The following is a 16,682-nucleotide window of genomic DNA, read 5'->3' on the forward strand; positions in this document are numbered from 1 at the left end:
GACCCAAAGCTGCCAAGTGCTCCTCATACGTTAACCTCTACATTCCCAGAATCATCCTCCTACACTTCTTCTGGACTCTCTCCAAAATGGTTGACAATGTTCTAATGGTGGCCTGACTAGCATCTTATAAAGCTTCAGCATTATCTCCTTGTTTTTGTATTCTAATCCCCTTGAAATGAATGCCAACGTTGCATTTGCCTTCTTTACCACAGACTCAACCTGTAAATTAACATTCTGGGAGTCTTGTACAAAGAATCCCAAGTCCCTCTGATATTTGAATTTTCTCCCCATTTAGTTAATAGTTTTCACTTTTGTTCCTCTTACCAAAATGCATTATTATACATTTCCCAACACTGTATTCCATCTGACACGTTTTTGCCCATTTTTCCAATTTGGCTAAGTCCTTCTGCAATAGAACTGCTTCCTCAGCATTACCTATCTATCTACCTACCTTCATATCATCTGCAAACTTTGCCACACAGTCATCAATTTCATTCTCTAAATCACTGACACACAATATGAAAAATAGCAATCCCAACACTGACCCCCTGAGGAGCACCATTAGTCACTAGCAGCCAACTAGAAAAGGTCCCTTTTATTCCCTCTCACTGCCTCCCGTCTGTCAGCCATACCTCTAACCGTGCCAATATCTTTCCTGTAATGCCATGGGATTTTATCTCGTTAAGCAGCCTCATGTGCGGCACATTACCTAAGGCCTTCTGAAAACCCAAGCAAATAACATCCACTGCCTCTCCTTTGTCCACCCTGCTTGTTACTTCCTCGAAGATCTCGAACAGATTTGTCAGGCAGGAGTTCCGTTTTACAGAAACCATGCCGACTTTGCTTTATTTTATCATTAGTCTCCAAGTACCCTGCAACCTTATCCCTTAATAATGGACTCCAACACTTTCCCAACCACTGAGGTTAGGCTAACTCGCCTATAATTTCCTTTATTTTGCCTTCCTCCCTTCTTAAAGAGTGGAGTGACATTTGCCACCTTCCAGTCCTCTGGGACAATGGCAGAATCAAGTGATTCTTGAAAGATCATGACCAATGCATCTGCTATCTCTTCAGCAACCTCTTTTAGAACTCTAGGATGTAGCCCATCTGGTCCAGGTAACTTATCCACCTTAAGACTTTTCAGTTTGCCTCTTTACTTTGTAGTAGCAATGGCACTCCCTCCTGCTCCCTGACACTCATGAACCTCTGGTACACTGCTGGTGTCTTCCATGGTGAAGAATGATGCAAAGTACTTAGCAGGTTGATCTGGCATTTTTTTTGTTCCCCATTACTACCTCACTAGCATCATTTTCCGGTGGTCCAATGTCAACTCTCACCTCCCTTTTAATCTTTATATAACTGAAAAACTTTTAGTATCCTGATTTATATTATTGGCTAGTTTGCCCTTTTTCATTTTTTCCCTTCTTATAGCTGTTTTTTTAGTTGCCTTTTGTTGCATTTTAAAAATTTCCCAATCATCCAACTTCCCACTCACTTTTGCTACATTATATGCCCTTTCCTTGGCTTTTATGCAGTGCTTAACCTTCCTCGTCATCACGATTGCCTACCCCTGCCACTTGAGAACAACTTCTTCTGTGGGACATATCCTTCCTGCACCTTGTAAACTATTCCCACAAACTTCAGCCATCTCTGCTCTGCTGCATTCCCTGCCAGTATCCCCCTCCAATCTGCCTGGGCAAGCTCCTCTCTCATGCCCCGAATTCCTTTTATTCCATTACAATACTGATACACCTGACTTATGCAACTCCCTCTCTTGCAATCTGACACCAACCTGATTTTCCCAATCCCCTTGCAAAGATCACTCACATTTTAAATTCCATTGATGCTATCTGGATACAAATTGGAACTTTACCCTTCTGATTACATCACGCCATCCACAATGCCTCTGTTCTCCACTTTCCCAGAAGACTTTAGCTAATACAACATAGACAGGAATCAAATCTGGCCTCTCTTTGTATTGTGGAGCTCAGTCACTTACAGAATTAAATTGATAAATCATTAGAGAGCCTTATCTTCTCCCTTAAATAACCTTTCATCTTTGTGTTTCAGATGTCCACAACCAAAAGTATCCTTATTGCTACAAGAGTATGATATTTTTCTGCTCTCATGTTCAAAATTTTCTCTTATATACAGACATTCCAGATTAGCTTGAGAAGACGTACAGTATTTCACCTCACCCCACATTTTTATTCTGGCATCTTCTCCCTTTCTTTCCAGTCCTGAAGAAGGGTCTTGGCCTGAAATGTCAACTGTCTATTCATTTCTAGAGATGCTGCCTGACCTGCTGAGTTCCTCCAGCACTTAGAGTGTGCGCCGCTTAATATTTCAATTGGTATGATAATCCCACTGCATAATTATCATCTGCCTTTTTTTCAAAACCTGTCTAAACCCTTGTCCAAAGAGCAAATCCTGCAGGACTTGTTACTATCTTGCAGCAGCAACACATCCAAAAGCAAACAGCTGTGGCTAAGGGAAACGGACAGCTAAACACGGCGTCAACCTATAAAACCCAAACACAGATGTAAATCATTAACTCTTCATACATGCAGCTGTCTCCAGAGAACCCCCATAGTGCCTTCTATTGTTTTAAAATAAACGGCAAACCATTTGACCCACGGATACCACAGGGCAGCTCCTGTGATCAGGTTTGCAAAATTAGAATGGAACGGAAGCACCTGTTAAGAAGGAAATGTTGAATGTCAGATTTTACTTTTCCTTTCTCCTGTTGCTGGGAAAGTGAATTCAGCATTCAATTAATTATCTTGGCCTGAAGCTATTGATAACTGAATGGCTTGGTAGTCTTACCAGCGTATTCTGAACAAACAATGTTTCCTTAAAACGAATGCTCCTTTTTATTCTTTCATGGTATGTGGGAACTCACTGCAAGGGTCAGCAGTTATAGCTCATCCTGAACTACACTTGAACTGAACGCTCACTGTGTCATTTCAGATGTCCAACACATTGCTGAGAGTCAGAAGTTACCTGTAGGCCAGACTAGGCATGTTTTGTTCTCAAAGTGATAAACGCAAACCAGCAAGGTTTTTATTGTAATTTGGCAGTTTCATGGTCACCATTCTCAATTCTACTCTCATTTTCAACTTGTGATTTACTTAACTGAATTAAATTTTCCAATTTGCCATAAAAGGCTTTTAACTTGTGTTATGGAGTCATAAAAAAGTACAACACAGAAACAGGCCCATCGGCCCATCTAGTTCATGCCAAAGCCATTTAAACTGCCTACTCCCATCAACTTGCACTGGGACCATAGCTCTTCATATCCCTACCATCCATGTACTGATCCAAACTTTGCCTAAGTGTTGACATTGAGCTCACATGTACCACTTGCGCTGGCAGCTTGTTCCACACTCTCACAACCCTCTGAGTGAAGAAGTTTCCCGTCATGGTCCCCTTAAACTTTTCACCTTTCCCCCTTAACCCATGACCTCTGGTTGTAGTCCCACCCAACCTCAGTGGAAAAGCCTGCTTGCATTTACCCTATTTGTACCCCTCATAATTTTGTATACCTCTATCAAATCTCCTTTCATCTTCTACATTCTCAAGAATACAGCCCTAACCTATTCAATCTTTCCTGATAACTCAGGTCCCCTAGACCTGGCAACATCCTTGTAAATCTTCTCTGTACTCTTTCAACCTTCTTTACATCTTTCCTGTAGGTAGGTGACCAAGACTACACACGTTACTCCAAATCAGGCCTCACCTTATGTCTTATGCAACTTCAACATAACACCCCATCTGCTCTCCTCAATACTTTGATTTATGAAGGCCAATGTGCAAAGGCTTTTTTTGGCGACCCTATCTTCAGATTATTAGCTCACGTCTTGAGATTATGTGGTCAATAACACCACTAGTTCATTCCAGGGATGTTGAGGTGCATCATTGTGGCAAGAAACACTTGGATAAAAAATGCTGGGGCAATGATGCAGCCTTACTTGCCTGCTTTGATATTACATCTATTAAAGTCAATGGCATAGAAGCACTATGCTGCAACCTCCTACTTTTGTCCGAGCTAGCAAGCTCATGAATAAATGCATGAGCATTTAACAGGAGGGACTGATGTAAGTTATCTTGGTAGCCCATAGAGATCTTAAATTAACATCAACTCTCATGGGCTTGTGAAGGAAGCTGTGGAGACAGGGGGAGAAAAAGATAACTAAAAATATGAGGAGAAGTCATCCTGTATAGTCTATGAACATGAGTTAATAAGGTCCATCTTTGAATTCCCCAAGCCAAAATAAAATGCACTGATTAAATGTCTTGGCTCAAACTTAATGGATGGGCACTTGAGTGAGATACAAGCGACAAGCACCCAGCATGTTTCAAAGGAGGTGGATTTTTTTTTGTTCACCCTCATTAGCAGTAATTTATTGGTTGTCAGATACCTTGGGCACCTTCAAAGGGTTTACAGGTCACCCTTGGGTTACTGACAGACTATTTGTGAGCATTTTTACAGACAAGCTCCAATAATTTTATAAAATCAAAAGTCCAACAAATGTTCAGTCCTACAAACAATACAATGAGATTTTTCTCTCTCTCCACTTTTAGTAACTCTTCCTTCACTGTTTTATGTGCCTTTAACATCATTCATTACAATACTGTAGAGGTATGGTTACTATATTGAGCAATTATTATGTATTTTCCGATTTATGGACAAAGTTAACTTAAGGACGTAATTTCCTTTGATGTCCTCCACACCCTGTCTTTCCTTCCTGAATTCTTTGGAACAAATTGTTAACTTTTTTAATTTGCCTACCACATCAGTTCTTAAGTTAGTGGCTGTACAATTTAGTCCAGTGTGTTCTGTAAATTGCTGACAGAGAGCTGAGTGATGGAATGCTCAGTGGCCACAGAAACCTCCAAATTGTACTCCAGGATAAAGAACATATTCCTATCTCCTTTGGAAAAAAATCCTGGTTTAATGTTTAAATTATATAAAGAAATTTTTACTGACCAAATGCTCCTGAACTTTAAAATTTAGAATATAGATCTTGAAATATTTCTCTGGAATAACCTTTACCGTATCAATATTTCATCTGTCTCTGAACTGTCTCTTAACTAACTCCCCTTACAAAGCTGCAAGGTTGCTTTAACTCTTCTGAGAAACTTCTGACAGGAGAACACATGTCCTTTCTGTTTTGCTTTGCAGCTTGGGGTAGTGTACATAGATTAAATTACTGCCTCAGCAATTAGAGACTGATCCCACTGATACAGAGACTCACACCGAGGCCGAAGAAGAATTTAAATTCAAAGAATGAAGTAAATCTTGGATTTAAAATTTATTTCAGGAGGACCGCCGGTCTGCCAATGGAGTAGCAGTATTTTTCTGCTGCTCTTAGTTTTCTTTCTTTCCCCCTAGTTTAAGCTTTGAATCTAAAAATTTTACTTGCTGATTCTTGAGGGGGATCAATTATGTCTATGTCTACAAGAAGTGGGAAGAATTTACCTGAACCTAGTGATAAAGGTAATGGGAAAGGAAAGGTGCAAACGGAAAGATCTGATGAAATGCCATCGCGGGCTGAAGATATCGTTCGGACACTAAATTCAATTCAGGATCAGAATGGATCAATTAAAGACCAACTGGAAAAGAATAGTAATGAAATTAAGTCATTTCTGGGAAAGCTTAAAGACCTGGAAACTCAAGTTATTTCACACGAACAGGAACTAAAGATAACTAAGCAAAAGTTGTCTGAAGCTACAACTCGTTTGGAAAGATATCAAAATAAGTTTATAGACCTGGAAACTAGGTCTCGACGAAGGAATATAAGAATTGTTGGGCTGCAGGAAGGAGCTGAAGATGGAGATCTAACGGCTTACTTTGGTAAGCTTTTCCACACTTTATTTCCTATCATTCTATCAAAGCCGCCTGCTATAGAAAGGGCACACACGGCTATTATCTCGAAATCGAAGGATTCTAGTAAACCAAGATCTGTTCTGATTTGCTTTCATCACTTTAAAATTAAAGATCAAATAATGTGACAGGCAAGAAAACAGAGAGTTTTTAGATTTGTGGAACCTGAGCTCCACTTCTACGAAGATTATCCAATAGAGATAATGGACCAAAGATCAAAATTTGCCCTGGTAATGAAACAAGAATATGATAAAAACCTTTTCCCGTCTTTGAGGTACCTGACAAGAATTAAAATTTTCCCTGCTAATTCTCCTCCTCGTACTTTTTTTGATCCAAAAGTTGCACTGGATTTTGTTCAGGCTTTACCTGCCGCTGTCACCGACGCCGCTGTTGAATGATCCATCCGAAAGGCTGTTTGGCTATTTGTCTATTATTCGCATTTTGGAAAGAAGATTTATGAAGGTCACTTGTATATTTCATCGAGAGACTAATTAAACAAGACGGAGTGTTGTTCTTTATTGCATATTATTGGTTTTCCTTTGGAAAGATTTACGGTTTAAGCATCTCTGTTCAAATGACCTCTGGACATTCTATGACTGAGGGAAGAAGATAAGGTGACTTGGTCCTTTAATTTAATACTTGGTAGCTAATTGGTAGTTTTTTCCTACTAATATGGCTTTTTATATATTTTTTTCTGTTTTATTATAACATTTTATAATTGAATTTTTTTAGGGAATTAATACTAAACAAACATGGCGCTGGTTTTTCTCTCTAAGAGATAACATTATTTTGGTTCTTTCTTGTTTATTAGTCGATGTAATGTAAATACTTTTTCTTGCTGAGACTTTACTGTCTTTCTCACAAGGTCAGTCTACTTTTTTACTAACTGGGGGGAGGGAAAGAAAACACAGACAGAGCAGTCAGCAGCTTTGAATTCTATCGTAGATCGCTTGCCTCTTTCGGGTTTCTGGGTGTGGGTGGGTGGGTTTAGAGTTAGGAGTTTTTTCCCCATTGGGTGGTTCCAGAGCATGCGTGTTTTTTTATTTGGTTGTATTCTTCATCACCGCCATCTTTGATCATCCTGTATTGGTATGTGCTCTGTGCATGTATAAAGTAGAATGAAATTATAGTATGCTGTTCAAACGGATTAATATAATAAATTGGAATGTACGCGGTTGGAATCATCCTATTAAGCGAAAGAAGAATTTAAAATTATTAACCGATTCCAACCTGAGATAATTTTTGCTCAAGAGACACATACCTCGGCGGGAGATCAAAATAGATTTTTTAGATGGTGGAATGGTTTGCAATTCCACTCTACTTCTCGGAGTAAAACAAAAGGCATGTCTATTTTCATTAAACCTAATATATTTATTCAAGAGGATATTGAATCAGATTCTAATGGTAGATTTCTAATTGTTAAAGGAACAGTCTGTAACAGAAAAGTTGTTTTGGTTTATTTGTATGGTCCTAACTTAGATGATCCTACTTTTTTTAAAAAGGTATTTGCTTTACTGCCTGACTTAAATGAATATATGCTCATAATGGGTGGGGATTTTAATTGCTGTTTAAATCCTATGATTGATAAGAGCTCAACCAATCCGCAACTTCCAAATCGATCCGCGTCATTTATTAATTCCTTTTTGATTGACTTTGGGTTGATTGATTTGTGGAGGTATCTTCACCCCGATAATAGAGAATATTCTTTCTTCTCACATGTTTATAAAAAATATTCGAGGATCGATTATATTATAATTGATCCCCGCTTCTTGCCTAGTGTTAAAACTTGCCAATATGACGCTATTGCTATATCTGATCATGTGCCTCTGAGTTTGTCTTTTGAATTTGATGATGTCATTCTTGCCCGCCCACTTTGGCGCATGTCTCAGACATTATTGCAAAACTCTTTGTCAGTTTCACTGAAACCCAGATAAAAGATTTTTTTTCTTTTTAATGATTATAGGGGGTATGTCTAAATTAGTTATATGGGATACATTTAAAGCATTTTTACGTGGTCAGATTATTTCTTATTCAGTTAAACTTAAAAAACAAACTAAAGCAGAATTAGATAGAATTTCAAAACAAATTAAAGATTTAGATAATATTTATGCAATTTCCCCCAATACTGATTTATTTATACAAAGGGTGGAACTTCAATCACAATATAACCTGTTATTAACTCATCCCATTGAAGGTTATTTGCTTAAGTTAAAGAGCCAATTTTTTATGTCCGGAGATAAAAGTAATAAACTGCTTGCATCTCAATTAAAAATGGCTGCAGCCAAAAGGCAAATCATGAAAATTCATAGGAAAGATGGTACCTTAGCTCAGGAATATAAACTAATTAATAAGATTTTTCAAGATTTTTATGCTGAGCTATATAAATCTCAATGTCCGTTAGATTCCTCTAAAATGAATGCTTTTTTACAAAAGATTGTTTTTCCTAAAATCTTGGCTGAGGATCAAAAAACTCTCGATGCTCAAATTACTGAAGCTGAAATTCATAAAGCTATTTTTTCAATGCAATCTGGTAAGTCCCCAGGACTTGATGGCTATCCTGTAGAATTTTATAAAAAATCTGGAAAATTGCTCTCTCTGTATATGTTGGAAATGTTTAAGGATTCTTTTGTGAAAGGTGACTTACCCTCTACTTTTTATGAGGTCTCTATTTCCTTAATTCTTAAAAAAGATAAAGATCCTACTGACTGTGCTTCATATAGACCTATTTCATTACTGAATGTTGATGCTAAGATTTCGTCAAAGATAATGGCCAACCGGTTGGAGAATATTTTGCGTAAAGTTATTTGTAAAGATCAAACAGGCTTTATAAAGGGTCGCTATTCCTTTTCAAATGTTCGGAGACTATTTAACATTATATATTCATCTTCTCCTAAAATTCCACAATGTGTTGTATCTTTGGATGCTGAAAAAGCGTTTGACCGAGTCGAATGGAAATATTTATTCAACGTTTTAGAGAAACTTGGCTTTGGTGTTAATTTTAATAATTGGATTAAAATGATATATAAAGCCCCTATTGATACTGTTGTCACTAACAAGCGTAGGTCTCCTTTTTTTCAGCTTTCACGGGGGACAAGGCAAGGCTGTCCATTAAGTCCTTTGTTGTTTAATTTAATATTAGAACCCCTTGCTATTGCTCTTCATGAGGCTAAAAATATCCATGGGATCTTTGTGAATGAGATCATGCATAAGGTCTCTCTTTATGCTGATGATTTATTGGTTTATATATTTAACCCTGACGAATCCATTCCTGCCTTGCTAAAATTATTTAATGAATTTGGAGGTTTTTCAGGATATAAAATAAATTTTAGTAAAAATGAATTGTTTCCTTTAAATGATTCTGTCTCTATATACGATAATACTTCTTTTAAAGTTTCAGACTCTTTTAGATATTTAGGTATTATAATTACTAAAAAATATAAGGATCTTTATAAAGCTAATTTTGTTCCCTTAGTAGACTCTATGAAGTATTTATTTAGTAGATGGAGTCCGCTTACGTTTTCACTTGTTGGTCGTATTCATATAGTTAAAATGATGATTTTACCGAAATTTTTATATTTATTTCAGAATATTCCTGTTTTTTTGACTAGGAAATTTTTTGATCAGATTGATTCTATTATTTTATCTTTTATTTGGAATAATAAAAGTAAATGTCATTTACAAAAATTGAAAAAGGATGGAGGTCCTTAGAATGTATTATTCGGCTGTTAATCTGCGATATATGTCATTTTGGTTATATTGGGTTGATAGGAGTGATCGGCCAATTTGGGTAGACCTGGAACTGAAAGTTGTAAAACAGTTTTATTTAACCTCGTTATTGGGAGCTCCTTTACCTATGCAATTAGGTAAAGTTGTTAATTTCAACCTATATCCTTTGATTAAGTATTCTTTACAAATTTGGCTCCAGTTCTGCAATTTTTTTAATCTTAAAAAATTTAAACTTCGTAGTTTAATTTACCGAAATTACTTTTTTAAGCCTTCTTTAAGTGATCCAATTTTTTTACTTTGGAAAAATAAAGGTATTAATTCATTTTTGGATTTATTTAAAAAGGATAGATTGATGTCCTTTGAACAATTAACTGATAAATATTCTCTTTCATACTCACACTTTCTGCAATATCTTCAAGTTAGATATTTTTTACAAAAATATTTAAGTAATTTCCCTTACATATTGGAGGCTGACCTGTTAGATACTATTATGAGTATAAATCCTTTGATTAAGGGTTCTATTGGAAGAATTTATAATTTATTATTACAATGGGATAAGCGGCCTATATCTAAGATTAAACAGGATTGGGAAAAGGAACTCCATTTGACTTTTATGACCGAGGATTGGATGCCGATATTGAAGTTGGTTAACTCTTCTTCAATTTGTGCTAGCCATTCATTGATTCAATTTAAAATTGTACATCGTTATCATTTGACAAAGGAGAGACTTTCTAAAATCTTTCCTAATGTTGATAGTCATTGTGATAGATGTAAAACTGAGATAGCTACACTGACACATATGTTTTGGTCTTGTTCTATATTGGAACAGTTCTGGAAGTCGGTTTTCTCAACAATTTCTAAAGCACTTAAAATTAATTTACAACCTAATAAATTAACTGTGCTTTTTGGAATAGTTCCTCAAAATATTCATGGTATTTCTGTGTCTGACCAACATGTTATTGCATTTCTTACATTGATGGCTAGGAGGGCCATTTTGTTGAAGTGGAAGGATACATCAGCTCCCACTTTGTCACAATGGTTCTCTCAAGTGATGCTATGTCTTAGTTTGGAGAAAATTAGAAGTCAAACCTTTGAACCTTTATTTGATTTTGAGAAAAGATGGGGCGCATTTGCTCGTTATTATCATTTGAGCTAATTGATAGATTTTTTCCATGATCTAATTGTAAATATTTTAGTATATTTTCTTTTCTTGCTGGCAGTTTGATGTTTATTTTTAGAAGCTTTTTGTATGACGCATGGCTCCGGGGTTGTACACCTAATGGGTTCTCTTTTTTATTTCTCACTTTTCTGCTCAGTAGTTTTTTTTTTTGTTATCACAAAATTTTGTTTTCAATCTTTAAGATAATTTTTTTTGAGGCATTGTAAGTGTTGTTACTTCAATGTACTCATGTTATTTTTCCTATATATACAATAAAAAGATTTGAAAAGAAAGAAAAGAAAAATTTATTTCGTAATGTTGACCGCTAAATTACCTGATCATTGCAAAAGCACTTCTGATTAATGGAGTCCTTCAGGGAAGGGAATCTGTTAATAACATCCAGTCTGGACTACATGTGAGTCTCGACCAGGGATTCCCATCCTTTTTTATGCCATGGACCCCAACCCATAACCAAGGCATCTGTAAACCCCAGGTTGGGAACCCCTGGTTTAGACCATCTACAGTATGTTACTGTATAGAACACCTGGCCCCTAATGTTGTGCTGAACTTTGAACCTACTCTAAGATCAATCTGTCCCTTCCCTCCCACATAGCTCACCATTTCGATTTGTCATCAATGTGCCTAGCTAAGAGTGTAGAATATACTTTTATACTTTATACTTCATTGTTGCCAAACAATTGGTACTAGAATGTACAATCATCACAGCGATACTTGATTCTGTGCTTCACACTCCCTGGATTACAAATATTAAAAATAGTTAAAATTAGTAAATATTAAAAATTTAAATTATAAATCATCAATAGAAAATAGAAAAATGGGAAGTAAGGTAGTGCAAAAAAACCGAGAGGCAGGTCCAGATATTTGGAGCATACGGCCCAGACCCGGGTCAGATTCCGTTCAGCAGTCTTACCACAGTTGGAAAGAAGCTATTCCCAAATCTGGCCATACGAGTCTTCAAGCTCCTGAACCTCCCAGAGGAAAGAGGGACGAAAAGTGTGTTGAAAAAGAATATAGAACATGTCTCTTTGTAATCGCCTTGGTTCAAGGATATTTTGGGGTGAACAATTAATGTCAGCATTGTCACATCCTATGAACTAACTTTAAGAAAAAATAAACACAGTGTGGCCAGAATACAAAAAGGGTTTTGCATGTTTTTTTTCACAAATTATTCTGGCGACGATGGGAGGTAGCAAGACCCCTTTGGGTATTGCTAACCTCATACGCCGCAAGTTCGATTTGCTGACTTGTTGGATGCGAGCCAGGGTGGATGGAAGGGGCCTAGTCCTTGGCTGTAGCGAGGATTAGGCCTGAAGCCATAGTGTTGCCTGCTTGAGCAGACGAAGCTATTGTACTTCACTGGGGGGGGGGGGGGCATGGTGTCCGGAACGGAGTTGGGGCTGCCCTCCCAGGGCTCTGTTCTTGTTGAAACATTTATTGACACATACACAAAAACATGTATACCGCTATATACATTGTTCACCTGAAAGCAGGATTGCCAACTGTCCCGTATTAGCCGGGACATCCCGTATATTGGGCTAAACTGGTTTGTCCCACTGTATTTCCCCTGCTAAGGTAGACTGTTCTTATGAAACCTTTTGTAAGCCGAAATGGCGTAAAGCGCAGAAGCAATTACCATTAACTTATATCGGAAAAATTTTTGAGCGTTCCCAGACCCAAAAAATAACCTACCAAATCATACCATATAACACATAAAACCTAAAATAACACTAACAGTAAAAGCAAGAAAGATATGATAAGTACACAGCCTATATAAAGTAGAAATAACGTATTGACAGAATCAGGAAGATTAGCCAAAACCGGAAAACTTGTAGAGAAAAAAAAAAAATCGGCACATACACGCATGCGCACACAGGTGCCCGCGCAAGGCTTCATGGTCATGGTAGTCTTTCTCGGGGTAAACACAAGTGTCCCATATTTGACTGCTACTTTTGTCCCTTATTTGGGAGTGAGAAAGTTGGCAACCCTACCTGAAAGCATTCTCCATTTAGATTCCTCTGGCCATAGTGCATGATCTCACCCCATTTGCCAAGTACACACACACTCACTGTACCTATATGCCTCTGTTGCAGTACTTCACTATCACATCACCTGACACCCAGTAACACACACAAAATGCTGGAGGAACTCAGCAGGTCAGGCAGCATCTATGGAGAGGAAAAGAGTTGACGTTTCAGGCTGAGACCCTTCATCAGGACTTGGTATGTGTCAGATATAGAGCTTTAACCTCTGGCACCCAGGTCAATTGTTGTGATCAGGACTGATGCTGGCTTTCAACACAAAACACTTACAGTTCCTTTCCCCCATAGGAATGTGAAATCCTCCATAGCTGAATAATAGCTAAAATGTTTCAAAATTTGGTTTAAAAATACATGCATTACACCAGCTTATGAATTTAAAAATGCCTGCTCTTCTATTATCAAAAATTCTGAGCGAGGGTAAGGAAAGCTCACTGGCAAAAGCACCCTTGTATAATCTGGTACATGTATTTATTAGTGTCACATGGACGTTACAATTAGGTTATTTGTGAAGTTTCACCATGCGGACAAGACTATGTGGTCTGCTGCGTTGAAACTCTGTTAGCAGCAATCATAAAGCTTTTATCTGAGAAGTAAGTATCCCAGATCATCTTGCCACCCCTAACATTTTCTTGTGAAAAATACAAGGTTTTATTTTTCTTTCTTTTGAAGGGTTGTTTTTAATGCAAGACAAGCTCCATCATGCAAGAAGCAGGTGCATTGTAACTGGATCCATAGATGGAGTTCTGCAGAGCTGCTTAAAACTATTCTCCCGTCTGCTGCATTGCACACGCAATGATACATCTGGTGAACTTTTAAAACTCTTGGAAACTTGCTGCTATGCTGTGTGTTACAATTCTTCTAATTCCTTATACATTAACTCTCTCCCTACTGAACATACTTGAACCACAGGCATTCAAGTACAGCAAATTGTAGAAGAATTCACCCACAAACGAACTTTAAATTTCATTAATACCACACAAGCTAACAAACAAAAGATGGAAGCAGGATTTGCCAGAGGAAGCATTATTATTTCAGCCCTCAATAAATTAAGCCTTTGCAAAATAAACACATTGTAGTTTGGAACAACATATACCATAGAAACCATAGAAAAACTACAGCACAGAAACAGGCCTTTTGGCCCTTCTTGGCTGTGCCGAACCATTTTCTGCCTAGTCCCACTGACCTGCACACGGACCATATCCCTCCATACACCTCCCATCCATGTATCTGTCCAATTTATTCTTAAATGTTAAAAAAGAACCCGAATTTACCGCCTTGTTTGGCAGCTCATTCCACACTCCCACCAATGTCTCTGTGAAGAAGCCCCCCACCATGTTCTCTTTAAACTTTTCCCCTTTCACCCTTAACCCATTCCTCTGTTTTTTTTTCTCCCCTTGCCTCAGTGGAAAAAGCCAGCTTGCATTCACTCTATTTATACCCATCATAATTTTATATACCTCTATCAAATCTCCCCTCATTCTTCTACGCTCCAGGGAATAAAGTCCTAACCTATTCAACCTTTCTCTGTAACTGAGTTTTTCTAGTCCCAGCAAAATCCTTGTAAACCTTCTTTGCACTCTTTCAATCTTATTAATATCCTTCTTGTAATTTGGTGACCAAAACTGAACACAATACTCCAGACAACATTTCGGGCAGAGACCCTTCAGTCCTGACGAAGGGTCTCAGCCCGAAACGTCGACTGTACCTCTTCCTAGAGATGCTGTCTGGCCTGCTGCATTCACCAGCAACTTTGATGTGTGTTGCTTGAATTTCCAGCATCTGCAGAATTCCTCGTGTTTACAATACTCCAGATTCAGCCTCACCAATGTCTTATACAACCTCATCATAACATTCCAGCTCTTATACTCAATAATTTGATTAAAGGCCAATGTACCAAAAGCTCTCTTTATGACCCTATCTACCTATGATGCCACTTTTAGGGAATTTTGTATCTGTATTCCCAGATCCCTCTGTTCTACTACACTCCTCAGTGCCTTACCATTTACCCTGTATGTTCTACCTTGGTTTGTCCTTCCAAAGTGCAATACCTCACACTTGTCTGTATTAAACTCCATCTGCCATTTTTCAGCCCATTTTTCCAGCTGGTCCAAATCCCTCTGCAAACTTTGAAAACCTTCCTCACTGCCCACTACACCTCCAATCTTTGTATCATCAACAAATTTGCTGATCCAATTTACCACATTATCATCCAGATCATTAGTATAGGTGACAAATAACAATGGACCCAGCAATGATCCCTGTGGCACACCACTAGTTACAGGCCTCCACTCTGAGAAGCAATTCTCTACCACCACTCTCTGGCTTCTTCCATTGAGCCAATGACTAACCCAATTTACCACCTCTCCATGTATACCTAGCGACTGAATTTTCCTAACTAACCTCCCATGCGGGACCTTGTCCAAGGCTTTACTGAAGTCCATGTAGACAACATCCATTGCCTTCCCTTCATCCACTTTCCTGGTAACCTCCTCGAGAAACTCCAATAGATTGGTCAAACATGACTTACTATGCACAAAGCCATGTTGACTCTCCCTAATAAGTCCCTGTCTATCCAAACTCTTGTAGATTCTGTCTCTTAGTACTCCCTCCAATAATTTACCCACTATCAACGTCAAACTTACCGGCCTATAATTTCCCGGATTACTTTTTGATCCTTTTTTAAACAACGGAACAACATGAGCCATTCTCCAATCCTCCGGCACCTCACCCATAGACACCGACATTTTAAATATATCTGCCAGGGCCCCCTGCAGTTTCAACACTAGTCTCTTTCAAGGTCTGAGGGAATACCCTGTCAGGTCCTGGGGATTTATCCACTTTAATTTGCCTCAAGATAGCAAGCACCTCCTCCTTTTCAATCTGTACAGCTTCCATAATCTCACTACTTGTTTCCCTTAATTCCATAGACTTCATGCTAGTTTCCTTAGTAAACACAGATGCAAAAAAAACCCATTTATGATCTCCCCCATTTCTTTTGGTTCCGCACATAGCCAACCACTCTGATCTTCAAGAGGACCAATTTTATCCCTTACAATCCTTTTACTCTTAATATACCTGTAAAAACCCTTTGGATTATCCTTCACTTTGACTGCCAAGGCAACCTCATGTCTTCTTTTAGCCCTCCTGATTTCCTTTTTAAGTATACCACTTGATAAGATTCTTTTGAAGAACCATTGAATCAAATATATCACAGGGACAGTCACTTGGCCAACAGCACCTTGATTTCAAGTGAATAAAAATTCACTAAGTGACTTAAGTCCAAGTACAGAAGCAATGGATCAGTTGTTTCAGACTCATCTTCCATTCTGCACTCAGTGTTGGACAATAAATCTCATGAAACATTTATTGATTTCTCTTAGGAGCCATGTTATATAGCCCTCAAATCCAAAGATTATCCATTAACCATCATCCCATTTCTATTCTAAGGACATCTTCTTCCCATGTTCCCACATTCCTTTTAATATCATAAAGGAATTTTATTTATGAAACAGCACTTTGTCAGATTCCTCTTGAAATCCACATGCTTTACATTCAAAGCACATTATAAAATAGAAGCTGAGAGCGTTTGTCAACATAAATGGCTCAATCATTTAAATCAATCACTATTTACACTTTGTATATGATCAAGAAAACAAATTTGCTTCTTTTCTTCAGAATCTAACTTTGAAATGATAGCTGTCACAAACTCAGAATCATTTTCTCTCTGTGTCAGCAGATTATGAGTTTGAATCTCACTCCAGGAATTAGAAAACAAGTGTCTTAGCTGACACTTCCACTGCAATACTTAAGGAGTGCCACACAGTCACAGGAGTTGTCCTTTGGGTGCAAG

The 16,682-nt window shown here is 37.9% G+C and overlaps 1 protein-coding gene across 5 annotated transcripts in view; it reads right to left on the reverse strand.

Moving 5' to 3' along the window:
* Nucleotides 1-16,682, reverse strand: part of celsr2 (cadherin, EGF LAG seven-pass G-type receptor 2) — a 363,567-nt gene that overhangs the window by 86,914 nt on the left and 259,971 nt on the right. The gene's annotated exons all lie outside the window — the stretch shown is intronic.

Source organism: Mobula birostris, chromosome 14, assembly GCF_030028105.1.
Source record: "Mobula birostris isolate sMobBir1 chromosome 14, sMobBir1.hap1, whole genome shotgun sequence".
NCBI lineage: Eukaryota > Metazoa > Chordata > Chondrichthyes > Myliobatiformes > Myliobatidae > Mobula > Mobula birostris.